This window comes from Ochlerotatus camptorhynchus, unplaced genomic scaffold, assembly GCF_037179485.1.
Source record: "Ochlerotatus camptorhynchus isolate MF236.1 unplaced genomic scaffold, CSIRO-AGI_Acam_v1.1 ptg000097l, whole genome shotgun sequence".
NCBI lineage: Eukaryota > Metazoa > Arthropoda > Insecta > Diptera > Culicidae > Ochlerotatus > Ochlerotatus camptorhynchus.
The window spans coordinates 954,601-978,293 of NW_027040587.1; positions in this window are offsets into that span (position 1 = coordinate 954,601).

Here is a 23,693-nt window from a genome sequence, read left to right on the forward strand (position 1 = left end):
TTCAATCACTGGTCCTTGGCGTGGTAGACTTATTACTTCCTAACTAGACCAACTCCGCTTGATGAGAGGTTTGTTATAAGAATCTATCATGTTCTTGCCAATGGCATGAAAATTATATTCTCGTTCAACACGCTTTCGATCCGTCATAAAGATATTTTGTTAGCAGCAAACCGTACATCTAATTGCCAGAGTGTTTTAAAGTATTTTCAACTCCTTATAAGACAACCTGCACATTTTCAGTTATATTAATTTATGAGACGTCATAAACAAGTGTTTTCAACTTTCTTTATAACAAACCTCCGAATACCTCATAAGAAACTGTCAATCACTGCGTGAAGAGACAAGTCCGGCTGAATGGCGCCGTCAATGTTTACGTCAATCTGGAAAGTTCAGAATCTCTTCAAGAACTTTATAAATTCAACTAAGATTGATTTTGTATATGACAAGTTTTATAGTGGAATTAAAACAGTAAGATGCACGTTTAAATAACATTTAAAGATAAAAGCAAAAGGAAACTATTTTGGAAAATGTTAAATCAAGGAAGTATGAAGAAAACATCTATAAACCTCATATATAACGTGGGATGTCTTCGAGATAACCACCATCTGTCGTCTGGCTCGCCGTGGCCGCCGATGGAAAATGCAACAATCTAGCATCTAATTCGACGAAGACGGCAGAAACATTTGTGAAGCCGAGTTATTTACGAAAGAGAGTGTCGATGAAGAGAATCGATCAATGATAGGACCTATTGAAAAAAGACGCGAGATTTGTTTTCCGTACTGAGCACCAATGCTACCGACGCCAGAGAGGCAGCTCCCACACCTGGACCCTACCTGTCGACCCATCAACTCAACCGGGGACCAACGGCTTTACTTCCCGAAGGAAGGGTGATCAGAGATGTTATGCCTTAGAACATGCCGGTGGCGCCGACTGAGATTGGACCCAGGCCTGCTGGGGTGAGAGGTAATCACGCTAACCACCGGCGTCGATATCTTTCAAGGTGATATCACGGCGAATGAGATCGACACAAATTTGAATTTAGCTATCTCAGAAATAAGAAATAAAGTGCAGGATCTTAGCGATGAGTAAATTTGCCTCATGTTTTCCCAGGTTTTTCCAGGATTTTCCAGGGAAAAATTCCCGAATTTGAGAAAAGTAAAGATTGGATTCACTAAGTCTATTGGTACTACTCAGAGACTGAATAAAATTTTCATCAATTTCCTCATTTTCTGGCAGATTTTTTGGGTTTTCCACAGGAAACCATGAGACAAATTTACTCATCGCTGAGTTCCTGCACTTTAGCGATTATGAGTAAACTTAACTCAAATTTGGGTCGTTCTCATTCGCCGTGTACGCAAAAGGAAAAGAGCCAGTGTCGCTACTTGATAGCAAACTACTCATAATGGGAGGAGTCTTTGTAGCTTTTATAGAGTTCTCCAGATGCACAAAAGTGTGCGTGAGACCGCGCGCTACCTTTTTAAGTAGTTGTGATATCGCGATACCTTTTTGTTTCTTCTTCTTCTTTATTTTTATGTATGGATGTTGGATTTTAGTGTTCGTGAGATTGTGCTTGGAGATCTCTATACCACATGGTTGCACGTCATTGTGAAAAGATATAAAACAGCCCAGCAGTATGGCATTAGCTCATTTTCGCTTCGGACGGCGTGGTGAGCAGCAATAGCAGCAGTAGGAAGGTGGTGGCTAGTCCACTCTTTCACACCCAACAACCCAACAATTGACTGGTCGTGGCTAAGGATGAAAAGGTCTGGTAAAGGAGGTGTCAAGCGTCATCGCAAAGTTCTTCAAGATAACCGCCATCGGTCGTCTGGCTCGCCGTGGTGTTGTCAAACGTATCTCCGGTCTGATCTACGAGGTGTGCTGAAGGTGTTCCTGGAAAATGAGGTCCGTGATGCTGTCACCTACACTAAACACGCCAAGCGTAAGTGGCCATGGATGTCCTCTTCAATAAAACGGCCCTTTTCAGGGCCAACAAGCTTACATCAGTAAAGAGTTTGAATAGAATTTATCTGTGCTTGTTTGTCCATATTCAGAACCACAAGCCCCCAACGACCACACAAAATGCTCTCCAGAGTTGTAATCTTGTAACCAAACTTGGAAGCAGGGGTGCAAGTGATTTTGATTTATTCTCTTAATCAACTTTCTCTTTGAAAAAAAAAAATGCTACAAATTTGGTACACCTTCAATTCAAAAACGGAAAGAGTTGAGATAATAGATAATTGATCAATTAAAAGAACTAAATGCTTTTCACATTTATTCCGTCCACTAGCGGTCCTACGTCAAGCTCCCGTTCGTGCCCCTAGGCACAGACCCTTCTACTTTTTTTTTTCAAATTTATGCTTAAACTTATGCGACTTGTCGCTGGAATAGTAGCTGTCATTTCCTGGAATGTGGGTCTTCGAGAGCGAAAAGTAACTTTCGTCGTCCAGCACGAACGACGTCCCGCGGTAGTTCTTCGTCATCCACAGGCACTGCGATTTCACGGTCGCTATCGCCTCGTCCGTGTACTCGGGGGACCGAGTCTCCTTCCGACAGATGATGCCCTCCATCTTGAGGGTTCGGTGAATCAAGATATTTTTTTTTCCTTTGGTTTGTTTTTTTCCGTCGATCTTGTTTTCCGTGCTGAGCACCAATGCTACCGACGTGCCAGGAAGGCAGCTCCCACACCTGGACCCTACCTATCGACCCATCAACTCAACCGGGGACCAACGGCTTTACTTCCCGAAGGAAGGGTGATCAGAGATGTTATGCCTCAGAACATCCCGGCGGCACCGACTGGGATTGAAACCAGGCTTGCTGGGGTGAGAGGTAATCACGCTTACCACTAAACCACCGGCGCCGTTTGAATCAAGATATGGGAGCAGTGATATTTTCGGCCGGTGTCACGCAAACTCGTTCCGTCCTTGTTGTCGAACAGCTTTTTCAACGCTTCCTTCTTCTTCTTCGTCATTATCTTTGATAGACGGCCACTACCGGCCTTCCGCTCCACGCTCAGGGATGCCAGAATCCGGTAAACTGTACTCACGAGCACGTTTTCGTCTCGAAAGTGGTCTACCGTAAATTTTTTTTCCACGATGACCATGCGTTTCGTAAAACCGTACAACACGCTCGCGGAGTGCTTGCTGTTTCGACGCCATCTTCGATTGAACTGACAGCACCCGAGCGAAAATAAACATGCCACCCATTTTTAGGGAGTCCAGAGAGCAATTCTCTTAGAGAGAAAAAAATTTACGCTCTTTACTTTAATTACAGAAAGGTATTGAGATCATTCTCATTTTTTATTGAACACCCGTTATTTCATTTCTGCACCGCTGTCATCTCCAAGAACATCAAGGACAAATTTCCACAGCATTGTTCTAAACTGGTTTCCAAGCTTCCAACCCATCGGTCCTTTTCAGGACCACAAATGACTGATAAAAGAGTTATCTAAAGAGTATGAGCTTGTATCCAAGATATATTGTTCAGGATTTTCTTGTACTATATGGACATCGACAGAGCACCTCACAAATAGAACTCTCAAATTACCGAACTTTTTCACTGATAACAAGTTAAGAAATCAATTTAATATATACTATATTTTTACTGTGACATCAAAACTACCTTTCGTAATCCTACGCCAAATCTACGGTCGTGTCTTGGATACAACCTCTTACTTTTTTTTTTAGGCTTTTCTCTAAGCCTAATAATCTTAAAAATCGAGATATCCGATAGCAAAAAATAAAAAAAATAAAGCATTTTTGTAAAGTGAACTTTGTACTTGGTTCCAGCCGATTAATTTTTGTCTTCCGAATAATGAACTTTACGATGTCTGGGAACTTAAAATAAATAAATCAGAAATCTCTTAAACCGGCGCCGGTGGTTTAGTGGTAAGCGTGATTACCTCTCACCCCAGCAGGCCTGGGTTCAATCCCAGTCGGCGCCGCTGGGATGTTCTGAGGCATAACATCTCTGATCACGCCTTCCTTCGGAAGTAAAGCCGTTGGTCCCCGGTTCATGAGTTGATGGGTCGATATGTAGGGTCCAGGTGTGGGAGCTGCCTTCCTGGCGTCGGAAGCATTGGTGCTCAGCACGGAAAACAAGATCAACGAAAAACAAATCAAAGGAAAAAAAAAGAAATCTCTTAAAAATCCTCTACTCACGAAACCTAACAATTTATGTAAGTTCTAGGAGTTTCTTCTTCTTATTCTTTTTCTTCGCATGTCAAGCTTATTGCGTGCTCGCAACTTACTGTTCTAGATGCACTTCCACTCCACAGTTCTTAATTGAGAGCTTTCGATGCCGGTACCATTTTTGCATTAGTATAATTGTGTGACAAGTACAACCACTCTCTATGTCCAGGGAAGTAGAGTAATTTTTCAACCCGAAAAATTCCTAATCCGGACCGGAAACCTCCTTTACCGACTGAGCGAAGGAAGGCTCCATTCTAGGAATTCCTGTGAAGCTTCCATTGTTCGTCATGTGTTGCTTAGAGACTTTTGTAAGGGCTTCAAAGCTCTCCCGTAGAAAGCGCAGGGATCTTCTGGGGAAGATAAAAAAATGCTCATGGAACTCAAAAGTGCACCAGAAGAGTCAATTGAGTCATAACTGCTACCCTGCACAACTGCTGCCCTTTGCTGACATTTTCCTTAGATTCCATTCCATCACCTTCGCAGCACCAATAACGCTGAATCTTCAACATTTACCATGGGATGTCACCATCCCAGATGATGTCAGCAACCTTTAATGGTACCAATTAATCCAGCCCATCATACACCTATATGACACCAGGCTATTGCCGATTGTACCTTAGACAATCAAGATTTTATTGATACATGGCTTTCCTCGCTCGTAAACTGCCTAGCTGATTCGTAGATAATCAGGATCCGAACTAGCACCCCCCCCCCGAGCGGACACAATACCTACTACAAACACAGAGCCTAGTTATGTCCCGATTGGCATATATATCACACTCTTCCTATCAACCCCCCAAGCCGCAATGTCTTCGTTGGATAATCCACGCTCAGCTCTACTGACATAGAGAAAAGCATATACCCGGGACCCGCTGTCGCCGATTTCGCACCATGTTGTATCGTTTCGCTTTCATCGATGGGTGACCGTGGCTCCGTGGCCGGAATGTGCCAGTAGAAAAACGAAGCGAACAAAAAAAAAGCGAACTGATTTGCCAAAGCCAAGGGATGACTTCATCAGCACCATCATCAGGCAGCAGGGATGACATTTGAATCTTTCGCGCCCTGCCTTGAGTATAATCGTCGTGTGCCATTGCCATTTCAGTAGTCTAGTTTCAGCCAACAACCGGAGGAGCATCGAAGTAAGTGTTACACACGCGACGTCGTCCATCCGGCGGGTTTTGAATCGTCCCGAAGGGGATTTGGAATGCAGAAAAAAGTGGCGGAAAATTAATTCCTTCCACGTGCTTGCTCCAGTTCTCATTTTTCAAGTTCTGGGTGCCTGGGGCCGTCCGTCATCGGTCGTGCGCGGGCAGTTGTTTAGTGCAGTGCAGTGCAACATGCGAGAGTTGTTATAATTTTTATCTAAACATACAACGGGGAAGTGGAAATTCAGTTCTCGGTCCCGGACCAGTATCCTATGTGTATGTTTTGAATTCTTCCCACCGATCTCACCGAGTTGGTCTCGTCTCGTGCATGTGCATTTTGTTCATATGCTGTTCAGCATCAACGAGCGGCTATGATGGTAATAATCAAATTTGGTCCGATTCCAGTGAATTGGGACTGGCTGCAACTGCGCCAATGCCGAGCGGGAAGATGTGCGTCGGATGTGTGTATGGGTTATTTTTTTTTTATGAAGCAAGATGAATGAGTTCCGAGAGACTCAATCGTGGAATGGTTCTGAAAGTTTTCGAGTGGAAATGGTGAAATTAAATTGAGATAAAAAGGAGTTTTCACTGCAAAAGCGCATAGAAGTGGTGCGGTTGCCACATTTGAGCTATTATCGTGTTTAGAAGTTTTCATTATTAGTTGGATTGGTGGGAACCAAACGAGGAATTATGGTGTGGTTTGATGGGTTTAATGTTCTGTGAGTTGTGGGGGAATTTTCGATGTCGGTAGAGAGTCTGTTTCTGCCTTTCTTCTTGTCGATGGCTATGAGAATACCAACTGGAATAAAACGTCTGCTATTAACGAAAAAGGCTTCTTACACCGTGCTAAAGTTACTCATGCTCTGAAAAATGCAAAAAATTGACATCCAACGATTTGCTCTTGTTGACGTTGATGGCGAGACCCACCGCGAGTGTTTGGCTAGGTCATCTAGCTTATTCTACATATCAGAGTGCCGCAACCCTTGTTGAGTCCAATTCGGTTGTTGAGAAACTCGTCTAACACAATATTGTAATTTTCATACCAGCTCTGGAAAAAAAAATCATAGCATACTTGTCAAAGTCTTCGCACCAACAATGGTTTATTCTAATTTGGAAGGGATCTGGTTGAAATTTACCCGCTTTGGGATGAAATTCATCTGCTGAAATTTCATTCAGTGCAAACACGAAAAAGTTTGAATGAATGAACTATCTGATATTTTCACATGAAAGGTCATATAATTCTCTACAATTCATTCTTGGACAACACAAGGTCTCATCATTTATGAGTCATAATTTTTATGTAGAAAAAGTTGAATAAAAGTTCCACCTTTTAAAGGAAAATAAGGATGCCAAGTTGCTTAAGTTGAATACACAATCTTTACACTCACAATGTTTTTACTGATATCTGACAGGGTGCTGTCAACGTTTTAGGAATTCTCTCAAGAACACTTTTGAAATTCACACTACATTTCTCTTCCAAGTCTGAATCATTCTTGAAATTCTATTCCTGAAAATTCCCTTATTATAACCTTCAAAATAACCATAGAATCATGAGAATTGCATTGGGATTTTACTCAAAGCTGTCTTGGAATTCTCCTCAGAATTCTCCTGATAATTTCCTAGGAAAACAGTTCCACGCGTTCCACGACTAATCTATCTGAGGCGAACTTCTTTGATTTTTATGAAACTTTGCATAATTCCCAACAAACAATTTGAGTTCATCAACAGCTGAATAAGCTATTTTTAAGCTTAAGAAGTTTGTTTTTGCCTGAATTAGCTCTTATTCAACATGCAATGTTTGTTGGGCTGTTTGTTTTGGTTAATCAATCACATTTGATCTAAAATTCGACCATTCAACAAAAAAGTTCAAAATTTGTAAAAAAAAATATTCTTTTTCAGGAAAAGTATGCAAAACAAAATATTTCGAGTAATTTTTCGAAAAAAATAAAAAAAGTGCCCAAAACATAAATTGCACAAAATGATCTTCTTCAATGTTTGTGGTTTATGGTTTATAAAAAAGGTTATAAAAATGCCATCTTCAGCGAAATGTTTAAGTTGAACATTTTAAAAATTAACAAACATCAAAGATGTTAGTAATTTTCTTAAACGTTTTGTTAATGCTCTTTGATTATTTCAACAGAACACGATTTTGCAAGCCACAAAAATTGTTTTCCCAAAAAATTGTTTTCAAAAGATTTTTTTTAATTTTTAAGTGTTCAACATGAACATTTCACAGAATTACAATTTTTCCTCAAGTAATTATGCAAAGTTTCATGCAAATCGGAGAAAGTCGCGTTAGATCGATGCGTCATTTGGCGTGGAACTGCTCTTTAAGAATTCTCTACCGGAACACTCTCGAAATTCACTCTACACTTCTCTTTCAATTGTGAATCATTCTTGCAAGATTTTCCTTGGAATATTTCTCAGAATTCCCTTAGTAAAACTTTCAGAATGACCATGGGATTCTCCGCATTGAAATTCTACTCAGAGCTGTCTTGGAATTCTCCTTAGTATTCACCTGATTATTTCGTAGGAACTCTCCTCAGCATTCCCTAAATAAATACTTGGGCAAAAATCGCTTGAAATCTCCTTAAAAATATAGTTAGAATGGTCTCATAGATTCATTGAAGTCCGTCTGAAAATTTCTTTGGGATTCTCTTCAGCATTGCCTAAGCATTCCTGCAGAGTTCCATTGGAACTCTTCTCAAAAACTCACTATAAATGCTTTCAGAATTTCTTTAATTTTCTTCTTAGAAATTTCTTGCAATCTTCCTCATAACTTGAGTCCCTTAAAACCTAGGTTTGGTGAAGTCACACCAGACTACCCAAGTAACATTTTAAGTTTTATGAAATACTACAAAGCAACTATAAAACAACATTCATAAAACTCTGGTCAAGGCTGTTTTATCATTGATGCATCTACCAAAACCTCATTAAGACTAGAATATGTCTAGTTGGCCCATCCTGGAGAAGGTTCTCAAGGGTGTATTCTCGAAGCTCTTCAAGATTGATTTACTGCAAAAGGTTGTATGACGAACGCATTGAGAACTATTTGAAAGCTACAATAAAAGCTATTTAGCAACAATAAAAAACCCTTTCCGAGCCATTTCGCGATTTGACTAATTATTTTGCATTCAAAAAAATTAATTATTTTTTAGATCGAGCTAGACCGAGATTTTTTCAATGATTTTCGCATTTAAATGTTTGCTCATTGCAAAATTTACCAAAATATAGTAATATTCAAGGAACCATAGATTAAAAACCGAAGATTGTAAAAAACTAGCAAACTAATTGTAACATGGCGGAGGCATAAAAGTTGATTTTCATGGATCATTTATGAAAAAGTTGTTTTGCTTTCAAAAAATCCCTAACAAATTCAAAAGGTTTAAAAAAGGCTTTTATGAAGAAAACTTGCAGGCTAAATTGTATTTATCTAAAGCCATTTGGCTTGATCCTAACCCGTTCAGATTTATGGCAGCATTTATGGAGGCAAAGTTGCCTGCAAAAAGTTAAACGTCAAAGTTTGTTTATCTTTCAATATTTAGTTGCGCTGTGGGATCCAGGGTTCTTCCAGACGGTTTTCTCCCGATGGAGCAGTTACTCAGATAGTTTGCGATACTGTTTTGCATCGTTTCGCATTTCGAACAGCTGGAAGCGTAATCATTCCCGAAAAAGATCCCCTTCTTCCGGATGGTTACAGAAGTGCACCATCCAATAATGCAGGGATGTATGCTTGAATGAAATTTTGAAAAAGTTGATGCATTCGCCGAATAAAATCGCTGCTAGCTAATCTCCGCTAAAAAACAGTTTCAGTGGTTTGCTGTCGGTTGTGATTTCGATTGTCATCGCAAGATCTGGAGAAGGCTGGTATGTTTTTCAACTTTCGAAAATATTTTATGAGTTCGAGGGCCCCGCTCACTTTACTCTTCTCCGCTAGATGGTCAGTCGTTGGTGGTGTGCTGGTTCTTCTAAAGAAGTAAATTTTGCTGAAATTGACTTGATGTTTTCATCCTACTTCGTCTATCCTTCGAGATTTCCTTGCAAAAATTTGGGTTTTATTAACTATGAGGAACCATCTTTAAATCCCAATTTGTAAACAGAGTACTTGGGGGTATATGATGCACTTGGAAAAGCCTAATAAGCATCAATAAATGGTTTTTGCTCTAATGCAAAACCTAATGGTTTTACGGTTGCTTTTATAATGATAGAACACGCTTATAAAGTATTTTATCAAGACATTAATTAACAATTACTAATGACGTTTATGCTTGAATTACAGAGCAGTTTTAAGTAGGGATTGAGAACTGTTTTAAATTTATTTCTAAAACAAGACAGTGTTTGACTTTCTGGCCAGACTATAAAAGGTTTTTAAAACAGCAAAAAGCTGAATTACTAAGCAGGAATGTTTAACACTTTGAAATGCTGTATTTATACTAAATGGATTGTTCATTGTCGTTATAAAACCATCATAAATCAGAATGGATGCCAAATGGTTACTGAATTGTTACTTGGGTAATGTAAGGGGTAGGTGCACTGGTAAATGTTCTCTAAACAATAATAAATTACTGGTTCGATAGGTTGGTTCGAATACTATTGCGTCTTCGCCACTCCTAGCTTAAGGGGTTATAAAGGCCAATGTAGGAGCCGCGAACAGAAACGCTTAAAAAGTATACGGTTTGCAGCATTTTATTGAAAATATTTTAAATAACATTTTCCCAAATTTTGGTTTTGGAAATGTGCAGCAAGGTGGCGCTGCAGTCGTCTAAGTGATGGCATCCTCGGCGTAAAGTGGTTTGCGGGCGGAAACGATTTGCAGCCGGAGGTAGTCCTAGAACAAACTGGATAAAAGTTTCATAAACTAGAATGGTTAAACTAGTGAAGTACTTGGCCGATTGTAAAAATATTGATTTTTTTCCAAAATGGCCCGCGTTTGAAAAAAGTACTCTGATTTTCAGGGAAAATATATATAGGGAAAATGGATGTAATGTCGGCCTAAATGCTCCTAATTTGGGCGCAAACATAAATTTAGCAATTGTTAGCAACCCCTATATAAGGGAAATGGCTCTTATCAATTTTATCTAGATGAACGCGTCATTGGGACGGTACTAATGGATATTTTGGGTCGCTATTGAACATTTAGTCGATTTTAAAATCTATGTATGGGCCTAAATTAGAGGCATTTAGGCTGACATTACATCCATCCCCTATAAAAATGAATTTCTGTCTGTCAGTCTGTCTGACCCTTATAGACTCAAAAACTACTGTACCGATCGGCGTGAAAATTTGTACGCAGGGGTTTTTGGGGCCGAGAAAGGTTCTTATGTTGGTTCGAGACCCCTCCCTTTTTAAAGTTTGTAAGAGGTGGGGGGGGGGGCTCCTATACAAATAAAACAGAAAAATATAGCATAATTTTTTGAATCGGTGAATAAAATCAAGCTAATATTGGATCCCGAGCAAGGCCGGGCACACTCAGCTAGTATCAAATATAATCGTTAATGAAAAAAAAATACTTTTAAACTCAGGTACTTCATTAAAACAAAGTATGTAGAACAAGCTACAAAAAAAAAATATTTAAAGATAAAGATGAAAACTCAGGTAGGGTTTTGAATTTTATTTCCGTCCTACTAAGCATAACCCATACTTAACCTCTCTTTTTCGAAAGGATATGAACTCATTAATGGAGTGATTCTACTATAGATGACTTCCAAATTTATGTATCTTTCTATACGTACCGTTGTAAAGAGTTACAAATTATTAAGATATTGTAAGAAACCTAACACTGCTTCTTGATTGCAAATTTGTTCTACACGCAAACCAAAAATTTATTACAATGAATGTTAGTTCCATTTCCTATCATCCTCTGTTCATGAACATCGCAGCGAATGTTAGAAGTTGACCTTGCAGGCGATGTAATGGTTTTTTGCCTTTTTTATTTCGTGTTCTGTCTCTGCTTTCATCTGCACAAGCAAGCATTTGCCTTGATTTTTATGTATAAGATGGCAGAACGACGCACACACTTGCCTCGAATCTCTCCAGCAGAAAATGCATACGAAGTCATTCTGAGAGGAAATGGGCGCTTCTTGTTTGATTTTAGGCCATATTCAGAAGCATGGAGAGAGCAGTGGAGAAAGCACAGGTCTGATAATCACAACGTTCGTGGTTCGAGTCCTAATTCAGTCCTAACGCATTGAAACGTCATTGTTTTTTCTTCTTCTAGGTTTTTCTTCGTTCTGTTCTACGAATGAAGACTGAAAAAATGGATTTGCTAGGAGCGCTTCTATTGTTTTGAGAACAATGGGTGTAAATATTATTAAAGTGATAGGCTTTGTGTTGTAGTTTATGAGTTACCGCATCGAAACAAACGTATTATTGATTGGTTTACGGTGAAATCATGGATATTATTGATGATTTCTGCTCGATAGAACGGAAACGGACAATTACGACGAAGTAGCACTCTACCCTACTTTACTAAAAAAAAGTATGTAGAACAAGCTACGAAAAAATCAAGTCGATTAATCAATTAGAAATATGACTTTCGTTTCCGCCTGACTTGAAAAACATGGTTTCGAGAAAAACACTATTAAAGCTAAATTTCATGCCGGGAGCGCGCAGATTCGGAATTCTCCGTAAAATTTCTTTGGAACTGTCCTCAGATTAGGTTCCCTGGAATTACCTTGAATTTACTTGAAATTTTTGTCAGGATGTCTTTTGGTTTTTTTGTCAGAATTTTCCTGGAATTTTTCACAGAGGTACTTTCAGAATTTGCTTTGAATTATTTAGCCTCAATATTCCCTTGGAGTGTTTCTCAAAATTCTTTTGAAATTACCTTACATTTCAGGGGACGGCCATGTATACCTCTCTCGCCAAAGTCACGAGTTCAAATCTCATCCCAGGACAAGTCACTCAAAATTTCAATTGAATCCTACTTAGAAAATCTTTGTCGGAATTACATTGATATTCTTCTCAACACTTGTGCTACGATTTCCTAGAAATTCTTCTTAAGATCCCTTAAGTAATCTCTCCTGTGAATGCCGCCGACATGAAACAAAATCTTCTTAAAATTCTTTTGATACTTTTTTTTCAAATTCAGATTCGTTTAAAAATCTCATCACAATTCCCATGGAATTTATGTCATTCTTCCTTCGGAGTTCATGTCTGATTTATTTTTATGAAATCGTGGTAAGAATTCCATTCGTATTGCTTCTTAAGATTTATTCCAAGAATTTCTTTCCTTTTCTCCTCAGAGTTCCTTTGAACTTCCTCTCAAAGGATCCGCAGAATCCATTGGAAATGTCATTAAAATTCACCTGGACTTCTTCTTAACTATATAAGATCTTTAAAATTTACCATATTTGAAGTCAGAAAGCTCAAGTTCAAGTTCAAGAATGTGAAAAACTGGCCTAGCCTCAAATAGTTGAATATTTTCTCACGTAATTAAAAAAATCTTAATATGAGAATTCAAATGTAATGTTGAGTAATTAACATGTAACTGTAATAATTTCAAAATTCTGAGGCATTTAAGAACATTCCCAAGAGTTTTATTTCCATTAGGAAAAACCGGAAAAAATCGGGAATATTAATAACCCACCAGGAAAATAACCTTGTTCCAATGATTTCAAACAAAAATTTGTGCACAACTAGAAATGTGCAGGAAGTTCAACAAAAGTAATAGTTTCGTAAATGTATTGCGTATTTATCGCTTCTTTTCAAGATTCTTTTTTCGAATTAATTGGATATGCTGTGGCTTTCACAGAATTTTGATGAATTTCTTTTCTGAACCTCCGTCAGAACACCCTTTTAAGCATACTACTATAATTCTTTATGAACTCTAATCGGAGTTCTACTGCTAATTTCACGACGATTCCCATAAAATTCATCAGATTCACAAATGAATTCAAATCAGAACTTCCTTCCTTCTCCACAGAAATACCTTGGAACTCAACTCTGAATTTCTTAGGACTTAATCTCAAAATAACTTTGGAATGTTGATCAGAGCTCCCTTTGCATGTCTCCTATATGTTGTTTTTAGAAATACTCCTCAGCATTTTTTTAATTTTCAGAGTTCTATAAAAAAAAACCTGAAAAGTTTAGAACCCTGAAAATTATTCTAAGTCCCAAATCCTTAAAAAGTGTTTCAAAATAAATATCAGATTTTGTTTTTTTCTTCTTATTCCCAGATTGAAGAAAACATATACATTTTTTTTCCATAATTTAGGATCACGAAGATTTTTATAAGTTACAAATCTATAAAAAAATGCATGGTCTAAGACTCTAAACAAATATCATAGGCTCGCAGTTTTGGAATTTTTCCTAAATCCCTAAATATTGAGCTTGAGCTTGATTGACCGCCCACGGTTGCTAATCTGTTATTGCCAGATCAGCTGTAATTACACAGAGAACCAATAGACGATGCTTGGGACTAGCAATCACTCTCAATGTGTAAAAACTGGTGATCTTAAAATAGGCAATACCAGCGCCGGCCACGCCCGAACACAGGTCAAGAAAGGAATCGGAAGGATTTTGTTGACATGACACTCGCTTTGATGGAAGCCGAGAACACCTCTGCACTTCCACGAGGAATCACTGGGATGTTGGATTAGAGGGTTGGGTTTGCAGCAGGGTTCGTTTTGGTAAACGATAAGCTGAATTGATGTCCTAACGATCATATAAGGCGAACGAGCTTGGGACTAAGCCCACGGTCTTCTGCTCAGTAAGCAAAAACGTTTTCCACTAGGCAGACGAGCACCTTTTTAATCACCGAGTTGCTGTTATTACCATGTAGTCATATTAACAAATAAAACGATTGACGAATCTTGAATGTGGAAGGGCCTGAGATTAGACTCATGATGTTCTGCTCAGTAAACAAAAACGGTTGCTCTAAGGCCACCGAGCCCCTCATATCACATAATACCGTTGCTCAAATTTGTGTATCCATTCAAACCCGGAACCAACGACAACAACGAGTTTCGCAAAATACACGATACACAACCGATTTTACCATAAATCTCTTTGATATGTAAGGACCTGGGACCACGTTTTTCTGCTCAGTAAGCAGGCCACTGTAACCGACGATCTTTCAAATCCGAAAACTAAAAAAACTACGAAAAAGTACTTAGCCCTTCATTAAGTTCCACTTTCACGCGGCGTTCAGTGACAGGGTCCTATCCAGGATTACATCTGAAAAATCCAAATCTGGCCAACGCCCACCTAAACCTGTTCTAATCCACCTGAAATGACTAACGAATGGAAGACTTTGACTACCCAGCCATGCAATAGTCTCATTCCGTGCCTTATGGCAACTTGATGATTCTATTGTGCTCATCTTTTGGCACCACCCAGGGGAGACTTGGTCCTGTACCCAATGCTTAACTTATCTCCATTCCACTCAGCTACTCGCAATTTCTTGTGATATAGTGAGTGGAATATTATTATATGAGACAATTCAATGCAGACGTCTTTCCAAATTTGGCAGATCGACAGGTAATCGGTGAGTTACCACGATAGTTGCTATTCAACAACTCGACAACGTCCCATCGTCAACGCCTGCTATGAGAATTTCCCATTGCAGACGCCAACGAAATGACGTCATCGAGCTATTGATCAACTACCCTAGTTATCGCCTGGTACCTTATAGCACGATGCTAGGAGGCGAACCGGAAGAATCGATGAGCTACCTCTCCCCCTTTTTTCCTAAATCCCTAAATATTCTCCAACAACTATACCTAGATCTAATTTCTTATCAAATTCAAGCATTCTAAAACAATTTATTAATCCATTAAACCCTTATTAAGAATTTGGTCTAACGACCCATTCAGGCCAAAAGTGTTCCATTACAAATATATCTATTTATCAGAAAATTCTGATTTTCCTAAGTACTACTAAAGATTTACCCACAAATAACTGTTTTAGATTTGAACCGGGAAAAAACCCAGGAATTTCAAAATGAAAATTCAATTACCACCGTGTAACCATGAATTCTAAGAAATTTACAAAGTTCTGTAAATTTTCGTTCTTTCTCAATGGATTGATGGAGAGGTGTTTTTCTGATTTTCAGCATTTAAAATAAAAGGTCGTAACATTTTATCCAGTAACATAAATTGCTGAAATCAATCATACCGGTATTCCTATTTTACCATGGTTTGTTGTTTATATGAAACCGGGGGTACCCGGAATAACCGGGGCCACCCTGAAATTGTCCAAAAATTTAATAAAATATTTCCCAAAGACACCATACACCTTAATCTAACGGTTTAAGCGCATTTTTGTCTTCCTACATACGTCTTTGGGGCCATTTTGTGCAATGTAGAAACACTTACAAATAAGGTAGGTGAGTTACTAGTAGTAGCAGGAGCACTAACTTTAAATGTTGAATGCAATTTGATTTGATTTGATTTCGATCAAATGCTATAGCTTATAGATATAGGGGATAAACCAGGCCTGTCATGGTGGTGCATTAGAGTGATGCAAAATTTGAAATTTTTGCTCCCCAATACTTAAACGATTCCAAATCGGATCCTGACTAACCTCTCAAAATTTGAACCCATTTGGTGAGAAACTGAGATCGCACAAACCATTTGAAGTTTGTATGGGAATTACTATAGTAAAACCAAAAGTTTTGTTCATGTCTATCTAATAATTCACCATATTGGTCTTCAAAAGCTTTCAACTGTACTTGTAGGAAATTTTTCCAGCTACAACTTTGCTCAAAACTACTTTTTGATTAAATGCAAGGATCGAAAGTTATCAATGGTTCAATGCGCTGATGTCTTATGATCATGCTCAATCAACTGCTCAGCTGGCAACATTGGTGTTTCTGGGGCGTTGAATAGGACACAAAAAGCATGGCTACTATGTCACACTGCAAAATACAGTGTTGCCTACAGAGTAGCTGCTTGATCATGTCATAAGTTTACCAATCTCTTAAATAATTAATAACTTTTTCCTGTCTCGTTTTACATAGAAACAATCTTGAGCAAAGTTGTAGCTGAAAAAAATTTCTATAAGAATGGCTATCGAACTGTTTGCAGCTCAATATGGAAAAAGACTAGAAGGCAATGAACAAAAAGTTGAGATTTCCCATAGTAATTTACATGCAAACTTCAAATGGCTTGTGCGAAGTCTGTTTCTAACCAAATGAGTTGTAACTTTGGGAGGCTAATCAGGACCCAAATTTCGCACTGTGGAGCGAAAAAGTCAAATTTTGCATCAGTCTAGTGGTGCATATTGGTCTGTGCACCAACGTAACGTAAGGTCTTTAAATATTAGACGCCCAAACTATCAATGCTATGCAAACGCGAATAAGGTAAATTCTCTGTTATCTAATGCTACCATACATTATTTGCAGCAAATCGTTTCCAGAATACGAACATTTCTAAATTGTGTAACAGGTCTTCATAGTTTATTACGGTCGAGCGTCAAGAGCGCTTTGACTACTCCTCTGTGCACAAATTTGTTATGCAATATGCTCCCTGTGAAATAACATGAATTATGCGTCTTCCGCGGCAGCAACCCAGCATTGGTCGTAACCTTTTTTTTTCTCTCTTCCTTCACTCAGCTCTTATCCCACAGGAAAGTAGACCACAGTCAACATTCCCGTCCTCCGTTTTAAGTATCCCGCTGATTGAGCATTAATTTTCCTCGCATTTTCCGCTACCAGCCAGGCTGTTGCAATCGCCGCGCGCAACTAGTCTCTGTACTCTGTTCTACATCGCATCCCGGGAAGAAAGTGTATTTAGCACTTGTAACACAGATTTTCTCAGCATTAACCGTCAAGAGCTGCTGCTGCAGCATCCAGTCCTAAGAAAAGGGCAGCACCCTTTCTCACACCCAGTTCGTCGTCGTCGTCGTCATCGTCATTGCGACTTGCATTCATTGCATGCTGATGCTCTCCAAGATGGGGCTCGGTTCTACACACTTTTACTTTTATGTACGACCGAGCAGATGTCGACTCCAAAGATCCCTTCCCGACGTCGTTCCGGGGCCAACCGATGGGATGCGGCATGGTCTTATTTTTATCGATATGCTTGTTTATAATACATAATGAAAATGAAAACTACAGTTTACATTAACTCACGTCTTCCCGGCCGACATTTCACTGGATTGTATGCTATTCCATCGAAGTCGAAACCGGACTCTGTTTTCATTTATTTGTAGTGAGGAATTTTAAGAGAGTTTTGGCAGTAAAACTTCATTATGGATAAATCTTCCCGGTAGTCACTTTGAGCGGCGTATGTCGATTTGTTGTACTGGCAGGCTGGCCTTGGTGGCGGGTGATTCAGAAGCTTCTAAATTGTATGAGTTGAGCAAGTAAATTAATGTTTCCCAAAAATTGTGTTCCACTGTAAAGGGAACGAGTAAATAATGTTTCCACATTCAACATTTTGACAGTGGAACAGCCATCAGCAATTAGCATTCCCATCGTTTCGCGAGGAAGACACACCCGTCCGTCCTGCGCAGCGCATCCGTCCATTCGTCGTCGGACACTTGTAGGAATTAAGTCTCGCAGCGCAAGTCGTTCGTTTAGCACTTTCCTGTCCATATGTCCAGGTCGGTCTGCTGCGCCCAGTGTATGCGTCTGGGTACAATCAGAGTGGATCGTACGATTGCAGGTATTCTTGGTTGTCTTATCCCATCCAGCAGCAGGTCGTGAAAGCCGGTTTAGAGATTCTGCAACCCGGGCACGACTCAAACCACGCGATGCCGCCGCGGTCGTGGTCGTCTGGTTTCATGTCTGATTAGCCTAAGTCCACCGCGATGCATCGGCTGGTCGCGCTCAGTGGATTTGTACCAGACAATAATAAACTCTCGCTCACCCGGGATCGGGAAACGATGCTGGAATGCCGTGCGGAGGTCTTCGGTTGCGCGCCGAGTTGACTCGTGGGATTGGGATTTTTGTCTAGATATCGAATCGATCCGATCGGTGGGAGAGTGCGAGAGATCCCTCCGGGAGAGTTTGTAAGAATTTTACATCGCTCTCCAGGTTGGGTGTATGTGTGTTGCTTGTTCTTTTGAGATAGCTGAAGCAGGGAAATCTTAGGAGGAGGAAGGGGATTTTACGAACGAGAAAATTTGTTTGAGCGGGGAAAATTGAGCGAGCTTAAGCCGCGCATAAGAAAGTCGAGAAGAGGTCGCATTAGCTTAATGTGTGTTCTTTCGTTTGAGAGCATTTCCGGAATGATTTGAAATTTGGGCGTAATTGCATTTGTAAACAAACACGACAATCACCGATTTCTCGCGAATAAAAGCTCAATCTCGAAAACTAATAAAAATATGAGCTAGAGGAGTGATTTTTCTATCATTTGGTAATGGACGTGTTTGTTTACAAAATCAATTACGCCCAAATCTCAAATCAATTCGAAATTGGTTAAAGAAGCTAGCTACGATACAGGGACCGGCTGGTGAATGGGAACGTCGAAAATGAGATGAGTAACTTAAGTAAAATTTCATACCGGACGATTTTCATGGAAATTTTTTAAAGAAATTGATTTTTTTAAATGTAATACTAGTCAAAACGCGAATATAAAAAATCTATAAAGTAGAAGAATCAATTTAGTAGCTTCAAGAAGGAAGATTTAACATTAGAATTTTGGGCATGTTTATGGGCTAAATGACGGTTTCGGTAATACCTTTACCTATTGCGTTTATTTTCAGCATAAGGATATCAGGTTTCAGAGCATCTTTTGGTCAAAATTTAGTACTCTAGGACTTCATTTACCCCCTGATGGTAATACAAAAAGTTATTGCCAAAGCCGCCAAACTCAAGCTAAAGGTTCTTTAAATTTTGTGAGGAATTCAAAGAATTTTCTCAGGAATGTTTTTATGTCCTCTGAGAAATACACATACCGTTCGTTTTTGGCAGAGGGTTCGGATTTGGAAAATAATGTATTTTTGATCCTAACGGCTACTATATTTCTTTTGAAATTTTATAAATTTATTTTGTAATAAAAACAATCGATCATAGATCATTGAGCATCCATCTATAAGTACAGTAGTACTGTTTTTGACACGTTCCGTTTTTGGTAACATGAAGTCTGGAAAATCTGTATGTATGTCCAGTGCTATTGAGTTATTCGCCTGGGAAAAATTTTGAAAACTTTATGAACAAGCTGGCCAGCGAATCGCGAAAAACCGGGAATTTGAAAAGTAACAGGGAAAACCTTGGGATTTGAATGATCCGGAAAAACTAAATAAACCTGACATACAGTCACTTAAAGTATAGGTTATGCATGCTTATTATAATGACTTCTGGTAAAGTTTATATGAATTAATCTTAAACATTTATTATGATTCATGAGCCCATATAGAAGGAATCATCTGTATCAACTGATGTGTTACTTTTCCACTGGGCTTAATATTTACCAATTTCAAATCAAAAAGTGAAAATTGCTTAAGTGAATCTCCTTTGTCTTTAATTCCGTGTTCAAACTAGGGATTTGTTACACCTTAGAAACATTTTATAAAGCACAATTTTGCTACATTATTCTTTTATCACGAAAACATCTTATCTCTTGACAGCTTCGCTGATTGAACTTGGCATAAATGTAAATCAGTTTGGAGATTTGTTCTGTTTTTCAATAGATCAGAAGAGATGTCGCTACCTGCGTTGTTTGTTTTTTTTTTCCCGGTCTAGAAATATGTAGCATCACGCTGTAAGGAGCGTGAAAGAGCTCGGCACGGTCGGTGTTGATGTTGGTTCGCTCGCAACTATTTTTGCAAAAAATTAGTGCTTCTGAACGTTTTTCGCAGTTGGATGTGGTGAAATTCGTGTATTCCTGGTAGATTTTGAGCGAGTTTGAATACGGTCCGGTTGGCAAATTAACCAGAGAAAGTGCTGATATTGTGTCCGTCGTGAGTTTTGGTGGTGATTCGGTGGCCCACGTTGCCGTCAATCAGCAAGTTTACGGCTGGCAGTAGTGCTCGTCTGCTGGTCTCTCGCCAGTGTCGGAGATTGTGAGCAAGCTAAAGGATGCCTCGTTGGATACGCCCAAGACTGGGCGGGCGATAGCTGGTGGCCGTGAACGGTAGACGCGAACCTCCTCCGAACCATTGCAATGCAAGAAAATTTGTTTTCATTGCAGGAAGTATTACAACAAAGGTAATTGCTATTAGATATTTTTTTTCAAACAGTGACAGATAGCAGACATGAAGCTCAAGTGTAGGTGCTGAGCAAAGGTGTTAGACCAGTGTTGGAAAAATATCAAAACATCAAACCTCACCAGTGCCCAAGATCACACTTGATTTTCGTAGACAGAAATCAACAAGCAAACATCTGCGGTTGATTTTGCAAGCTGTGATATCGCAGCTCGGAATATCAATCTTACTAAACTCACCAACTGCAAATCTCACCAAACTGTGGTGAGATTGAGTTTAATGATTTTGGTTTTACACCCGAGCGCAACCGACACTTCCTTAAGCGCCCATTACACATGACAATATATTGACAATAAATTGATATACCGACAATATTATTGAAAAGGTGATATTGATGATGATGATTGATGACAAGTATTGACGTCAAGCTGATTTTCATTTCACTTTGTCAATACTCAGAATATATTGACAGAAAACAGTCAATTTTGCTATCAATATCTTCAATATGCGAATATTGACAACATTAATGGCAATACGTTTGAAGCCTTTTAACCTCAATGTATTGAAGCCAATATTACTTGTTTCAATTCCCCCTCACAAGAAACACGGATCAGTGAAATAAAGTGTGTTTAGCGTTAATGTTTGCACTCAGGTCAAAACAGAAACATCGTTACTGGACCTTTAGAAAATACTAACTACACACTGAATATCACCTAAGTCGGTAAAATTTCAAATTACCATTACTCGTAAGAAATTAATAAAATCGTCACATTATCATTGAACTGTTAACTGGGTCCGTAAAATTTCGTAAAAAATTTCAAAATTGTTAAACTTATACTGAAAAGTTTTAATTTTTAAGCTTATACCAAAAAGTTCCGTAGTTCAAAAATTACCGAACAGCGAAGGCCTGGTTTAGTGTGTACCATTGAAAACTAATTTTCACCCAATCTTTACTTATGCTTGTACAGTTTAAATTGTTTTTATGATTTTTAAAATAAGTAGTTTTAAATAATGATCAATTCCAGATCCATTCTTAAGTTTTCATATCAATTTAAAGGAATGTTGTTTACAGAATGACAAAAGAACTAGGTGTTACATTTTACCATCCAATTTTATTTTGGATGTTACATAGCTCACCATTTTCTTCAAATCAATAATGTTTACCTAATGTTAATCATACATATAATGCTTACTTTTATCATAATTCTACACTAGTTTTACCATGATGAAATCGTCTTAAAATTTTTAGCCAATATTGTTGATTATTATATTCAAAAGTCAACTATAACCAGAAGACGGTTAAAAAAGTTGATGTTGGTAATATGCCATAAAACTGTATTAATGGTCATACATATAGTTTATTAATTAACATAGGATGTACCGTTAACGTGGGTTATTGCATTCAAATACCAAAATGATATTGGCGTTGACGACAAATCTGTAGAGTACGGCAGTATGAAAATTGAATAGAAGTTGAAAATGAGCGAAGAGCCATTAATGCGACAGTTTTTTGAAGATAGACGCACATCTTTTGCCTAACCCGTACGTTTTTGCCTGTAGACTTGGAGACATACTTCAAGTCTCCGCGTACATCGTACGGGTTAGGCAAAAGATGTGCGTCTATCTTCAAAAAACTGTCTCATTAATGGCCCTTCGCTCATTTTCAACTTCTATTCAATTTTCATACTGCCGTACTCTAACGGAACTATCCACCTACCCTCTTCTAAAGATCATTCTCTAGCTAATAAATCATCACACTAAAGCTTCATGTTAGCATTTCCAACCAACTCTGAAAATCGCTAACTTCGCGTATGAAGTAACATAAAAACACTTTGAATGAAAAAATTCGTTGATCGGCCGTTTCGAAAATCGAGTTATTTTTTAATGATTTTTCTCGATTATGCGGAATTTTCCACGACGATTAGTAGCTATCAAGCGGTGCTAAAGAATGGTGTCAAACCCCGACATGTTTACGTTTTGGACATAGGCCCATTTCAAATGTTACTCCAGAATTATCGCGTATATCTGTTGTTCATTACATACCAAGTGAAAACTGAATCATATTTTGTCGTGGAGTGTTGTGGTTTTGAGATGCTCGGTAACCCTGGAGGGATCGGTTTGGCTTAATGAGCAGATTATCATGGGTTTAATTATCAAGCTCTCCCACAACAGAATAAACCACCATCGTTGGGTTCCAAGAGCATAAAGCGCAGTTAATAACTAATAGTTGGATAGTTTAAACCATGAGTTTCGGAAATGGTGTATGTGTGAGCTAGTTTGGACATTGTTGGCTGCAGGCGGTGACCCCGGCGTAGTGGTTAACATCCATACCTCTCACGCCAAAGTCACGAGTTCAAATCTCACCCCCGGACAAGTCACGAATGACCCAAGAGTGTTAAAGTGACTATAATAATAAAAAAAAATGTTGGCTGCTTTCAGAGGCGTCGCTCCATTTGAATAGCTTTCTATTAAGTCGGTCGTAGATTGTGGTAATGTAAGGGGCGTGGTTGCCTTAGAGCGACCGTTTTTGCTTACTGAGGAGAAGATCCATTTCAAATGACGATTTTTTTTTTTAATTTTTTGATCGACCTTCTACGATTATGTTGAAACTTTGCACAGTTGTTTGTTATTGTCCAATATTCCATTTTATATATTTGGTTCCCTAGTTTTGTACACGAATAACACTTGAAAAGGGCTTATGCAAAAATGATACGGATCAATAGCAAAACATATATCTTGCGAACGATTTGTTTGATTGAGATGGTGTCTTGGAAGAAGTTGCGGACAAGTATTGTGCCTTCCAAGAAAAAATATATTTTTCTGTTTGGCTCCATATACGGCTAGCTAGTTTAGCTAATTAATTATATCTTAACTCATGCGTATGATTAAAAAACTGTGAACAGCAAAGTTTAAGGAAATTAATTAGGCTTTTTGTTAAAAATATTTTCAAGAGAGCGACAATTGCTCAAATTATGTGATAAGTGAATTTTAACCTACGAGTATCTCGAAAATAACAATTTTGGGCAATTTAAGCATTCTGAGCTTTTTTGTTGTAAATTTAATGTGTTTTAATATTAACACTATTTTAAAGATATTCGATAACTGTAGGTGGTATTTTGGAAAATACTTATTTTTTCAATAATTCATAACTTTTTTGTTTATGATTTGCCCAGCAAATGCACAGTGTCAGTAGGTATTACTTTTTCTAAGCTACAAAATAAATATAAAACAATAATTTAAAAAATATGCAATTTGAGTAATTTAAATTTTT